The sequence below is a fragment of the Tympanuchus pallidicinctus genome, unplaced genomic scaffold (assembly GCF_026119805.1).
Source record: "Tympanuchus pallidicinctus isolate F22 unplaced genomic scaffold, pur_lepc_1.0 scaffold3, whole genome shotgun sequence".
NCBI classification, from domain to species: domain Eukaryota; kingdom Metazoa; phylum Chordata; class Aves; order Galliformes; family Phasianidae; genus Tympanuchus; species Tympanuchus pallidicinctus.
In genome coordinates this window covers 4,161,015-4,175,609 of record NW_026294747.1, presented here as the reverse complement: position 1 = coordinate 4,175,609, position 14,595 = coordinate 4,161,015, and the positions used below count along the sequence as shown (strand labels likewise).

General features: G+C 40.5%; 1 protein-coding gene across 6 annotated transcripts in view; it reads right to left on the bottom strand.

Annotated features, from left to right (window-relative positions):
• Positions 1 to 14,371, bottom strand: part of GAS2 (growth arrest specific 2) — a 98,643-nt gene extending 84,272 nt beyond the window's left edge. The window contains exons 1-2 of one of the 6 annotated variants that reach the window (XM_052694382.1): positions 14,275 to 14,368; positions 8,081 to 8,168 (exon numbers count right to left, since the gene is read on the bottom strand). The gene's annotated coding sequence lies outside the window, so the exon portion shown is untranslated. Of the gene's footprint in view, positions 1 to 796; positions 1,033 to 1,362; positions 1,487 to 7,411; positions 7,542 to 8,080; positions 8,169 to 14,274 lie in introns of those variants that run through there. The other 5 variants (XM_052694379.1, XM_052694381.1, XM_052694378.1 and 2 more) reach the window with 5 other exon arrangements.
• Between the last annotated feature and the right edge of the window lie 224 nt (positions 14,372 to 14,595).

The window sequence follows — 14,595 nt, the reverse complement described above, 5'->3', positions numbered from 1 at the left end:
TTCAGATTTTAAATGAAATAAGACTGTGGGCCAAAAGGGAAAATAAAGTAATCAAATGAGATAGTAGCCTGGAGTTAGTATCGACTGCAGGCATGAGGCTATAACTGACCCTTCTCACTTCTCCTTTCTCTGGCTTCAGGGCGGCTGTGGTTCCAACCAGGGTACCACAGTACAACACCGATCAGATGTTCTGTTCATAGAATCATAAGGTTGGAAACAATCTGCAAAATCATCTAGTCCAACCATCCTCCCATCACCATTGGTGACACAAGCACTAAACCATATCTTGCAGGTCCTCATCCAGACCTCTTGAACACTGCCAGGAACGGCAACTCCACCACCTCCCCGGGCAGCCATTCCAGTGCCTGTATATTGAACCATACAGTGTGAATTTAGGAATGTCAGCTAATTTCCTATTAAATCACAATCCACATCACAAAACCACCATAAAACCATGACGCTTGGCAAAGCATCTACTTTGCAGCAAAGAAACCACTTGCGAACTTAATACACATGGAAACTGAAGAGAACCTGGTTGGTTTTAATTTTGAAGTGCTGCCAGAATAGTGCTAGAGCAGCAGTAAGGTCCCTGCTAAGCATCCTTGCTGGAGCTCTGGAAGGCAAAGCTGACGCACACCTCCACAACAGCAAGCCGAGAGGAGGGAGACGCAAAGAAGAGAGGATGCTAAGACAGATGTTTAGAAACAAAGTCTTCCCCAAGGGCTTCCCGAGGGCTGAATCCGGAGCCTGGGGGAGTAAGCGAGCACCTGGGCAGCCGCTGCTGCCCCACACTTGCCTTTACCACGCGCGCCGCGATCTCTCCGACCTCGTCCTCCTGCCCCCGCCTCACCCAGGGCTCCGCCGAACGGCTTCGCAGCCGTGCCGGGAGGGACGGGAGAAATGTCCGAAGCCCGAGAGACTACCCCGCTCCGCTCCGCCCCGCGTTCACCTTCCGCCGAGCCCGTCCGCGCTGTCCTCGGGGCCTCTCCGCCACACGGCTGAGCTAATAGCTTTGCCATAAGTGCAGCGAGCGCCGCTCCCGGCTCTGCCCCTCGGGGGCAGGACCAAGAACGGCCGTCGCGGGATCGCGGGATGCCCGGGAACAGCCCACCAGGAGCTCCAACCCAGCCAGCTGTCCCCGGCCGAGCCCCCTCCGCCGGCCCTCCCGCACCCCCACGCACGCTCTCACACCGCCTCCGTACTGCTTTCTACCTCTGGACGCACAGAGAATAAAAATAAATAAATAAATAAATGAGAGAGAGACAGAAAGAAGGAAAGAAAGTAAGAAAGCAAAGCCTCTGCCCTGCTACGCGGGAACAAGAAACAAAAAGCAGCGGCTCAGTGCTGCTAAACGCAGCTCACCTTCCAGCTGCCGGCCCCTTTTTCTTTCAACTTGAAGGCAGGCGGCGGAACGCCCTCAATTTAAAGGAGCCCGGGCCGCTGGCTCCTCCGTGGGGCCGCCAGCAAGCCCCGCCGAGGCGCGCAGGCTTCCCCCACCGCCCACACAGCAGCCCACCCCCCCACCCCCGATCCTGCCGGCAGCAGCAGCAGCCGCCGCCGCGCCCCCGACCCGAGCAGCCCGGCAGCAGCCGCTCCTCGTACTTCTGGCCGCTCCGCTCGTTGCTCTCTTTGGAAAAGACTTTTATTTCTTTTTTTCAGCCTCTTCCCCCACACAATCCCGTTTCCTATATTTCAGCGGCCCGCATGGACTGAACGGAAGTTAAGCTCTTACTTTTTTTTTTTTTTTTCAGGAGTCAAATGCAGTTGACACTGATTTACCCTTGAAATGCTGTGATATTGTGTTACAGTTCTTGGCAGCAAGTTAGTGCTTAGGTCCATTTCTCTTTCATTATTACTGCTCTCTTTCCAAGACTGGAGAAGGAAAAAAATCGTATTTAAGTTTTAATTCATTTTCTTTAATTCAAATCGTTGTTGCTGGGACTTCTGGGCACTTAAGGACATCTGTCTGATCATCACTTATTGATCCTTCTTTTTTTCTCAGAATATCATTTCAACTTCACATATTGGGATTCCATGTGTCTCCACAACCATTTCATGCCACCTTGCAGCCAACTTTGCATAAATTCTACTCCTGAATTAATCTTTCTTGTGTTACATTTTTAGAAGAGTGATGGATAGAGGTTTTGCTTGCTCTCGCATGGCTGGGTTTCCTTTGCCAAGCCGAATCCCAGCTAACTCCTAGAGCACCTTTAGTTCAGTCATTATTTCATTCTCACCTTATTTCATTTTCATGACATTTCAGCATTGTGCTCAGTGTCGGAGATTACATTCCCCAAATGTTGTTTATTCATTTATTCCCTATGCAGGGAAGCCCCTTTTGTGAATTCAGTAGTGGGAAACAGATGTTGGGACTTCTGCTTATCTCAACACATGGATGTAGATTAGCTTGTTGAGTTTCCTAATGATATCATGCTATCGCTTTCCATCAGATTGCTCCAGTTGAACAGCACACTTATTTTCTCTTGCAATCTATATTCAATTAATTAAATTATTCTAGCCAAAGCACATTATATATAATTATACTGAAAGACTTGTCTTAACCTGATTGCTGAAAAGTACATCAAGCTGACCCCTATTTTTTGCTTACATCTATTCCCTTCCTACTCTGATCTGCTGGGAAATTTTGATTTGCACACTTAATGCTGGGCTATTTCTCAGTAATTGCACCATAAGCAAATTCCTGCTGAGTAGCAGTTGTTCATTTCTGGCCAATCAGAATGCCCTCATCTTTTGCTATTTATTTTATTCTTATGCTCATATTATGCTGTTCTGATGGACTATTAATTGCAGTGATGAGTGCTCCTTAAATGAGAGCCTTTCATTTAGTATATGGCTACGGCTCGGCACAGCTGAGTATCAGCACACAATTATAAAATCTCCTAGTTTTGTCCTGGGTACTGACATTTGGATGGCCCTGAGCATGATGGTTTTCTTCAGTCAGTGTTAATCCAAATTCTTCATCAGAAAATACATAAAAATGGAGAAGAGAGCCCTCACATTTAACAAAGTATCTTGGGGAAAATGAGGAGAACAGGGTACAGAACAGTTAAGCAGATTCCTGTCTGCACTAAACTATCATTCAGAGGTTTTATCTGACCTTGAGACCAACTCTGTTATGCCATTCTGGACCCTTAAAAGTTTTGCTACTTTATACACAACATGGAAAACATTTCACTGAGAAGCAATTACTTCTTCAGTAAAAGATTTAAGTTTCAGACATTCTCTTGAAGTTACAAGGCTCCTCCCAAGCAATTCGACAAAGGAGCAAAGCTGAGGCATTTCCAGACCTCATGCACTAAATCTTGAACATGCATTTGCCTGTGTAGCAGTGAAAACGACTGAAAGGGCAGCTCTAAGACTCTGAAGCCAAAGTTGGTTGTTAATTCCTTGATCCATTTTCTTGTACTGAAGACTAATCTAATATTAGCTGATAGCAAAAGAGTGTGCATCCACAGATGCAGTCTGAATCATTTTCTACTTCTTAGATTAAATCTTATGCAAGGAATACCGAGAGGAACGCAGTGCCAGATAACACATCTGAAATGCACATTATATAAATGTAATGGGTGTTTCAGTAGTGACACCACAGTTACGAGGGCACTGAGATTCACACTTCAAGCAGGACTACAACTTCACTGTTTCATACTTTAATATTAGAAACTGGCCTTCAAAATTTGACCCAACACTCCACAGCACAAATGCGTACATTTCCTATATAAAATCATGTCAACTATGTGCTTTCTAACTTTTTTTTTTTTTAGAGGAAATAAACAAACTTCCCCTATGAAATGCTAACAATTTCTTCATTGTTTTTCTAGATGAAAGATTTTCATTCCTGCCACCTTCAGCTACCAGTGTCCACACATTCTGATAATGTTTATGACATGGCATACTCCTGAGCAGACAGGAGGACTACTTTGACAGTAGAAACCAACATAGAAAATGTTTCTAATTTGCTGAGATGCAGCCAATTCTATCCCAAGTATGACAAACTTTCTGTTTTGGGACAACAAATCAGGATTAAAAAATAATAATATTTTTGCTCTCAGTTATGCATCTTTATACATGGATTTCTTAGTTTCAGATGGGATAGAATTGCTATCTTTAGAGTGACTGGTTGGATATGTTTTTGTCTTTAGGGGAAGAACAGTGTTGATAACACACTGATGTTTATAGTTTCTGCTAAGCAATACTGTACAGAGCCAAGGCCACATGCAGCAAAGGACCCAAGAAACTGGGAGGGAACAGAAGTAGGACAGTTGACTTAAACTAGCCAAAGGGATATTCCCGACCGTATGCCATCAAATGGAAGGAGATTTGAAGGGGGTGGGAACTGATCTCTCTCTCTCTTCTGCTGGTCAGGGAGCTAGCTCAGCATCTGTTGGGTGGTGCTGAACAATTGCTTCTGCCTCACTTGTTATCTGCATTCATATATATATATACACACACACACAAGTATAGTTGTATCATATAATCACTCAGAAAAGACCTTAAAGATCATCAAGTCCAACCATGACCTAACCATCCTACTCTAACAACCCTCCACTAAATCATGTCCCTGAGCACCACATCCAAACGGTTTTTGAACACATCCAGGGATGATGACTCAACCACTTCCCTGGGGAGCCTACTCCAGTGCTTAACAACCCTTTCTGTAAAGAAGTTTTTCCTAATATCCAACCTAAACTTACCCTGGTGCAACTTGAGGTCACTTCCCCTCATCCTGTCACCAGTGAGAAGAGACCAACCCCGCTCTCACTGTAAGCACCTTTCAGGTATTGGCAGAGAGCAATAAGGTCTGCCCTCAGCCTCCTTTTAACCAGACTGAATGGCCCCAGTTCCTTCACTCTCTTCATAGGCCATATTCTCCAAGCCTTTCCCCAGCCTTGTTGCCCTTCTTTGCACCTGCTCCAGCACCTCCATGTCCGTTTTGTACTGGGGTGCCCAAATCTGAACACAGCACTCGAGGTGAGGCCTCACCAATGCCAAGTACAGGGGCAGGATGACTTCCCTGGTCCTGCTCACCACCCCATTCCTGATACAAGCCAGGATGCCATTGGCCTTCTTGGCCACCTGAGCACACTACTGGCTCATATTCAGCCGACTGTCCATCAGTACACCAAGGTCCCTTTCCATCTGGCAGCTTTCCAGCCACTCTTCCCGAAGCCTGTGGTGTTCCTTCCCTGGCACCGAGGTGAGACTGATATGTCTGTAGCTAGCAAGATCATCTTTCTAGCCCTTTTTGTCTCCAGTCCACCAGGATGTGTGGACAGGAGTATACGCACCTTCCAGGAGGTAAATTTATCTTTAGGGAGAGGCCTTCCACAAGCTAAGATGGAGTTACCACTGTTATCAACTAAATTATTTTCTCTGTTATGTCACATAAATATGGAGTAAAACAGCCTGCAATTAAAACTAGTTCTCCCAAAATTTTCATTTTGCACAGTCACTACTGAAATAATTTCAAGAAGAAAAAGAGTCCATGTTAGTAAGTACTTAGAATGCTACTGGCTGCAAATAAACACCAATCTCCCTTCCTGTTCCATACATATTAAATAACAAAATTTTGTAGTTGGTTTCTACTTCTGATGGATGTCATTACAATGAGGTCAAATAGAAGATTCAGAATTTATCTACTGCGAGCACAAGAGCAGTAAAAGAGGATCTGAGAATGTCAACAGCTATCAAAGTAACATTTTCTTCCAGCATCAGAATCATCCTGGAATTATTTCGTCAGCTTCACGTACAGTAGCTACTTCAGAATACACAAATCTTAGTATGAATCAACTGACAGACACTCTGTCTTGGAAGGCAGTTTAGCAACAAAATGCAAACAGTCTAAATACACAAAAAGGTTTTTCTGTAAGTAACAAATTTTCCAAAACAAGAATACCAGATCATTATTTAAGACTTGATGACATTCTTACAACAGAAAAGTGTCCAATAACATACTAGTAACATTTGACAACCTGCTCCCTCTTGGTTGGTTAAAATTCTGCCTTCCCTTGTTTTTTCTCTGCCTTTCAATGCTCGATTTCTCCTGACAAATACTGAGATTTCGTCTTAAAATCATTAATAATTTTCTCTTCAACATTCCTTCTCAGTAACTTATTCCTTATGTTTATCATATTGCATGTGAAATTATTTTGGTCAGTGGAGCAACTTATAGTTTAATTCAAGATTTTGTTTCTTTACCAAAAACCCATCAAGCAGCTGCCTTGGGCTGGCTTCCAAGTTTGGTTCATCTTTTCTTCACAGTGCTTTGTTTGTGAAGCCAAAAGCAACAGACAATTCCACCTCACTTGAAGCAGCTCACAAAATGCGTAACTCTAGTAAGCCTAGTTTTATAATGACTAGCCAACAATGTAAAAACAAACAAACAAAAAAAACCAACAACAACAAAAGAGGGGGCTAATTGGTCCATAAAATCAAGTGCTCTTCCAGTTTGATTTTATTTCCATACTTCCTTCATAGCTCTTCCAGCTCTGGTGTTTCTAACATGACTTTTTAGCAGCTTTTTCTCAGCTCTGCATTTCTCCATTTCATTCTCCTCAGAAGCCTTTGTCGTCCTTTCACTTTATGACATGTGATTGCTATTCTTTTCCAGTTTTTTGCTGTTGTTGTTGTTAGTTTGTTTTGTTTTTTGGTGTAGCTGCTCAGTTCAAGCAGGTGATCTTATACCTCAGGGAATGCTTTGATTCCAGTGCTCCTTCTCATTCTTCTACAGAACAGGCATCTTTGAAGCATTCCTAATGGAAAGAACATTATTCCCAGTGCTACACTGTGAATTGTTACAAAGTATGCCAGCTCGTTTAATAAGCCATGCCTGTTTTAAGAGGGTTGGGAGACTTGGTTCCTTTTGTCAGCCCTGAGGACTGAACTGTTGTATGAGCCTCATCAAATTATTTCATATTTCAGTTTACTGATCTATAACATGCATATGGATAAAAATGTTTCCTTGTAAAGTAGTCCATCATCATCAAAAAGCAAGAATTACATAAAGATGGGTCTGATCTAACAATTTAATTCACAGATGTCCTGCACATATTTCCCTTCTCCATCTCTCTTTATCCTGCAAAAAATGTTTCTGATAAAATGCTCTTAGAGGGGAAGCTAGGAGGTTTGGGAATAATCTTGGCTCTGATACTTGCTTTCATAAGAAAACAAAGAACGTGTGTGATCTGAGACAAATTATTTGGATTTCTGCATGTTCTAAATCTACAAGATGCAGGGTTTATGTGTACATATACATATATATATATAAATAACTATATATCAATATATAAGATACAATACATATCCTGGCAGTTGTAAGAGACCTTTAAACATTCTGATGTCATAGATTGAGAATTCAACAGAAATGAAAATATTGCTTGTTTAAAGGTATTACCTCTTTCGCAAGCATTCTTCTTGCTGTGAAGAAGTTACTCAATTCCAGAATCAGTTCTGTGCCATTCTTCATGCAAGGACATGCTGTGGAATGACAGTTTCCTTCAGAAGAATCTTCCCAGATTCCAGCATTGCTATTTGAAATGTCATAAGGACATAGCTAATTGCTAACAATAGACTAGCATTTACGTTTTCAACATGTTTGTTTCAGACAACAGTACGCTTATGTAGTTCTGGAAATTCTAAGTTCAGGAGGTTATTATTTTGCACAGATGTTACTTCTGCACCTACAATCCGCAGATCAGCCTTTTCTAGTTTATCTTTCTCTCCATTAGAAATGGCCCTTTATTCCTTGATGTTAGCCACACCAATGTCAAAATGAGCTTGTTTCATTCAACAGGTTCAACCAAAAAAGCAAAGCATCCTTGCCAAGTGCACTCTTTCAATTTTCTTTTAGGGAGGAGCCTGACATATCTCTGTTTATGCTGTAGCCTGTGCCTTGTGCATGTTTTCCTAATAGGAGCTGGCTGAAGCTTCTCTGCTTTCCTGCTGCCTGTCATAGCCTGAATTACAAACAACAGAGAGACCGGTTACCCAACTCCCTTCATTAATGACATGTGTTGCTGAAACACACTGAGAGAATTTCAGAAAGATCAAATTTCAGACCAACCTTGAAACCAGATGCCCCAAACCAATAAGAAGCAAGTGGGCTGTAGATAGAAAGCTGGTGTTTTACCTCATCAACATTATAGCCATGCCTGCAAAGAAGACCAGGGATAAAAAAACATTCTGTGTGATCTTTTACTTTAGTATGTTATTTGCTCTTAACCTGTCTCAAGTACAAAAAAAGTACACAAAATATTAAATGAAGAAATAATTCAACAACCATGTAAAACACTCATGGGAAATATCATAGGTGTGGTAAGTGAAAAGACTTAGGAATAAAATAAACCAAAAAATTCAGATTTAGGTATGTGATAGCATCAGGTAAAAGAGTGCTACAGTAACTCCTTACGGATTTGCTGTCAAATATTGTATAACCATCAGTTACACATGTGAAATTTTGATCCATAGAAAAGAAAAGAAAAAAGTACACAAAACTACAGGCTGATTTACCAAGACATAAACACAGATCCACACTGTAGCATACATCAAGTCTTCCTGGACATAAATAAAAGTCACAGCTTCATTGGGGTGCCTTTAACTTTCATTACTGTAATAATAAAAATTAGATCATGAAGACAACATGATGGTCTAAATAGAATCATAGAATCATAGAATCCTTAGAGTTGAATGGGACCTTTAAAGGTCATCTGTTCCAACTCCTCTGCAATGAACAGGGCCACCACGGCTAGATCAGGTCGCTCAGGCTGCTAGATCAGATCCAGCCTGACCTTGAATGTCTCCAGGGATGGGACATCCTATCAGATAGAGTAAATAATCATTTCTCTTATCAATCGAATAAAGTAGGATTGGTCTCCTTTATTAAATACCATAGGAGACAGAAATAAAAACAAGTGCTAGTAAGGCCAAAAGACTAACACAACTGTGACCAGGTACAAAGGATGTCAGGTCCACAGTGTGTTAATTGTGGAAAAGAGAGTCTGGAATCTCTCTTGGAAAAAAAAGCTGAAAAGCTACTGAATCTAACAAAGACTCCCACCTTTGTAAAGTTCATATGAACTCTCCCAAGAGTTATTAATTGGATTTTGTTGAAGATGACAGTAATTTGTATAATGACCAGAAACAGCTGACTGGGTACATTCTGTGGGATGTGAAGAACAGGGGAGGAAAACTTATGGGGAGATCCATGATGAAATCTGGCTGAACAAACTTCTGCTTATATTGGTTAAAACTACAACTGAAGAAATGTTCAGAACGGGACTCAAGTCACTGTTTTCAATTTGCTGATTAAACCAACATGTAAAACTAACAAAATTGAAGCAACATTTGGATAGCTTCTTCGGTGCTTTCCAGCAGACTAGTCAATTCAAGTAATCAGAGATTGTGGTGCCTTAGCCAGAGGAACAAGGTAGGCAGACAAAACATATTTATCTGCATACTGCACATCCACAGGCCAATTTATTTAAAACCAATGTAACGTGTATAACTTGAGCCCTGCTCATTTAGTATGAAGCCTTACACTTTCCAATCAAAAACTTCCGTAAAAACTGAAAAAGAGAAGGACTTGGAAACTAGGAAGAAAAAAAGATGCTCTTATAAACAGTTATTTTCCATCACAGAAGGAAGCAACAAAACAATAATTTAATCAAAAGGAAAAACAGACTTCTCTGTTCTGAAACTACTTTCTGAAGAACCATTGCATCCTAACAGGCAATCGCTACATTTTCAATTCATCCTCTTTCTGTTCTTCCCACATTAGCCAGACAAAGTATAATTTTTGAATCAGGCCATCTAACACAACTTTGTCAATAGGATACAGACTCTTCCTTCTCTTCCAAAGCCTTTGAATAGATTAGGTCAGCATAAAGCACTTCAATCCAGTGAATGTGCTCTAAAACTAAGGGAAAGAAGTTCAAACAATTCTCATGGAGGGCAGAAAAGCGATTTACTCAAAGCTGAACTTCCCAAACAGATTACTTGCTTAGAGTAAACCTTTTAGGGGGGTGAAATTAACAATTTTCAATGTTTATATTGATTTAGAATGTTTCTGAAAACATTCGAACAACAGTTTCATTTTTAGGTCTATCAAGTAATTTCATTTTAAAACTGTTATTTAAAAACGAGGTAAAAAAAGATTTTTTTTAATCTAACATTTTTATGTATCCCAATTGATTTTATTTAATAACTTAATTCTGCAGAAAAATGTAAGCTCTTAAATTACTGTTTACCTGCCCAGGAAAATAGAAGCAAATTTCACTTGGAGACCACAAATCCATTTGGATTATTCCCATGAAAATATTCTGGGCAATTCTTTCTAAAGAATCATTTCTATGCTACAGTTTGTAGCATCTCTCCAGTAGGATCAGAGCATTCAGATGAGTTATGCTCAGATTATAAACCATTAATATTCTTGCCTAAAGCTTCAGTCATATTAACTACTCAACACATAGGATGCTTTCACTAGACAGATGAGGATCCCTAAGAGCAACTCAAGATTTTTTTTACACAGAAATCAGCTTGGAAAGCAAATGGTATCCTGGGCTCCATCATAAGAAGGGTGGCCAGCAGGGACAGGAAGGTGATTGTCCCCCTCTACTCTGCTCTTGTGAGGCCCCATCTGGAGTACTGTGTCCAAGTGTGGAGCCCCCAGCACAAGAAAAGACAGGCAGCTGTTGGAGAGGGTCCAGAGGAGAGCCACAAAGATGATCAGAGGACTGGAGCACCTCCCCTATGAGGACAGGCTGAGGGAGCTGGGCTTGTTCAGCCTGGAGAAGAGAAGGCTGCAGGGTGACCTCATTGCAGCCTATCAATACCTGAAGGGAACCTACAGACAGGAGGGGAATCGACTCTGAAAGGGCTGATAAGTGCAGGAAAAGGGGAAATGGTTTTAAGTTGAGGGAGGGGAGATTTAGGTTGGATGTCAGGGGGAAGTTCTTTACAGAGAGAGTGGTGAGGTGCTGGAACAGCTGCCCAGAGAGGTTGTGGATGCCCCATCCCTGGAGGTGTTCAAGGCCAGGTTGGATGGGGCCTTGGGCAGCATGGGCTGGTATTAAATGAGGAGGTTGGTGGCCCTGAATGTGGCAGGGGCGTTGGATCCTTGAGGTCCCTTCCAACCTGGGCCATTCTGTGATTCTGTGAAATCTTCCAGAGATTTAAAGATCCCCAGGAATTGGGTTTCCTTGCAGCAAGACACCTAAATCCCTCGGGGTTTGTGAACAGATGGTCAAAGGTAAGTTCTGTCTGGAAGATGATTCCATTCTGCCCCTCTTCTACAAGCAAGCAAACAAACAAACAAACAAATAAATAAATATTAAAAAAAAAAAAAAACAACACCAGATTCCAGCCCTCCTGGGTCATACGTTATTAGTTAAAAGAACTTCACTCTTTTCATTCTTTTTCCAAAACAACTGATGAGTGTCATTGTGTCACAGAAAGAAAGAGGAACAAACAAGATCTCCTTGTGTCATTTTTCTCTGTGCACGGTGTAAAACTCCAACAGATTTTTTTTAGAGAAAAAATATTGAAGTAGTTTCAAATACATTTCTCTCACAGAAAGGAAAGCTATCGCACTGTCAAGAAAAGGGAGAAAATGTGCAGTTGTGGATTCAACTGAGAATAGTGTTTTCATTCAAATTAATTGAATTAATATGAATTTGGTTATTTCTAGATTTAATATTGCGATTGCTATATTTCTCTTACCAGAAAAACTGGGACCTTTAATAAAACAGGTCTTTCATTTCAATCTTTGTCTTAATTCTGTGAATCTGACTTCACCCATCACTTTTCACACAGCACATTAGTGTTTCTTTTCTGCTGGCTTTTAGGTTTATGCAAATAAACCTAAACCATAAACCTAGGTTTATGCAAATACTATTTGTCTTACAATTCAACCCCTTTTTTGTTGTTGCTGTTTTCCCCATTAAGATTCTTCTCCATAGATAGAAATCATGAATTTCACACTGCTAATTTCCTGTCTTATTCAGATAGCTAGCTGTGGTATTTCAGGATCAGCTATGAAGTAGTATATTCTAATTAATAAATTAACTACATTGTGATGATTCTTAGATTCCTAACCCTTAACTGTGGTTCAGCACAGGACCAGGAACCAAGTCATAAGCAAAAGAATATGGAAATAATATAAAATATAAAAATCATCACTGCTGCGGAGAACTGTAACATGAGAAGAAAACCATTTTCTTGGCAATTCTACTAATTGAATACAAGTATTTTCTGCAAACTATGGGAAAAACTTCCTCTTAAAAGGACACTACTAGATTAAAAACTCTGGAACTAGGAACAAAGGCTCAATTTGTGCTTATTTGAGCTGCCCTTTCTGCAGAAAAGATCAATATCTGGACAGCATGACAGTTTTGGTAGTGGTTTCTGTGACCTGAGAAGTTTACCATCAGTAAGATCCAGACAAACCCGGCCAGAGGCATTTCACACAGACAGGTACACAACTTATTATTAACAAATGGCCCTCAATAGCAACTGGAACTGTTTTACTGTATAATTGAACCTACAAACAGCTGCACTGGTTCTAATAATTTCCTTTCAGAGTATGCTTTATGCACAGGTAACAGAAACCAGTATTTCATTCTATTTCTGTAGATAATCAACCAAGACAATTTTCTTAAATAGAAAGACAATTCCCTTCAAAGTTTCACATTAGCACTTAATTTAGCCATTTTTTTTTTTACCATGGTATATTATTCTTGAACTACTGGGATGGAGAAAAGTAAAATCTTTGAATCATTAATGAAATTAACACATAACATCCCAACCTAGAGTGTCCACTTTAGTGATGATTCTTACCATTCCACTCTCTCACATTTGCTTAACAGGGAAAAGGATGTTAATATGGAAAGTTGAATTCCTTTGTAAATATTAACCAATGAGCTTCTTAGCAAAGCCTGAAAAAAGAATCGTGTATATATTCTGTGGTTTCCATTTCCTTGGCTTTATTGTTTTTAGGTAAATTCTCCCAGGACATTTCAGGTTATGTGTCTGGAAACTGCAGCCATGCAGCAGAGGAAAGGTTGAGAGAATAATGAGAAATGTGCTGGAAAAATTCACATAAAAGCTTTGGAGACATGAAAATGGAAACAACAGATATTTAAAAGCCTTACTGCTTAGGAGGAATGCCTACCCAGCATGTGCATGTGTGTGTTAATTCGTCTACCTCCGCACACACAGGCCAATACTGCTTCTTCATGGTTCTGTACAGTATCTTAAGAACTTGTGTCTATTTGATTACTTAAGGTGTTCTCAGGATACTGCTGTAATGAAAGTGTAATGAAAAATCCAAGTAACTTATGTTATTAGGACCTAGACACATATAGAAATAGCTCTATACATAGTTGCCTTACATTGAGTTTTATATGTATTTCTAAGTGAAAAATAAGACCAATTCCAACGAGAAAGCGTGTTTATAAGATCTCCCTATACTCTTGTGAATGACAGCAATTTAACTGTCATGGAAACACATAGAATATACAGGTAGGAAAGAATTTTTCAGCTCCAATTCAAAAAGCACAGGCTTTTGTTCCATTAAAGAGATTTCATTGAGATACTAAACCTAGTAACAGTACTACTAGACTTAGCTTAGTCCTCATATGCTTGAGTCCATACAAGTACCACAGCACGATATATCCAAACTACAAACCGTTAGGTACAGCAGTCAGTGATTTATGCCTCAAGCTTTAGAGAACTGGTATTTTTAGGGGATTCTAAAAAGAAGCCCTCTGAAACAGATAGCTCCTTTAGACTTCTTAGTAAGTACACTGAAAGAGCTGGGTGATGCTGGGGACAAGGCAGGGATGGAAAGGGTTCCGAGTGCCTCAAAAGGCTGAATATGTACAACCAATCCTATAAGAAAAATAGTTACCAACCAATTAGCATCTTTCTTAGCTTTAAGGAGAAAAAGACTAGAAAAGGGAACCATAGAGAACTACTCTAATCAACACATGCTATGATCTGTGAAAATCTCTGCTACAACAAATAGCAACTGAAACTTCTATAAGTTCCACACAGTTATCTCTAGATCCATCAGTGTCCATGACAGCATCCGCATCACTACATCATGGTTAATATATATACATTTATACAAACAAGCAATAATTAAAATGCACTACACATATCTATATACATATCTATACATGGAATTACTGACTGCGCTCCCCTAACATCAATTTCCCTTGTAGTACACATTGAACATCCCCATCTTTCTGCATCACTCACCAAGTGGAACCAGGTTCCTGAGCAGAAACAATTCCACAGAAACATTTGCCCTTTCCAGAAGCTAGAAGGACTCAAACAGCTTTTCCCAACATGCTCTTTACATGTACTACAGGGACTTTACCCCTCTTGCCAGTGTGTAGGGAGCTGACAGGACCATCACAGTAGATAGATCCTTGTGTGTTGACCAACCAGGTGGCTTCTGCCAAATGCTTCTCTCAGTGCTTAAATGTTCAGCCACACATTGCTTTCAACATAGTTTTTAACAACCCACTGTATCATTGCATTTTACCAGAAGCTGGTGCATGACAGGGGATATGATAA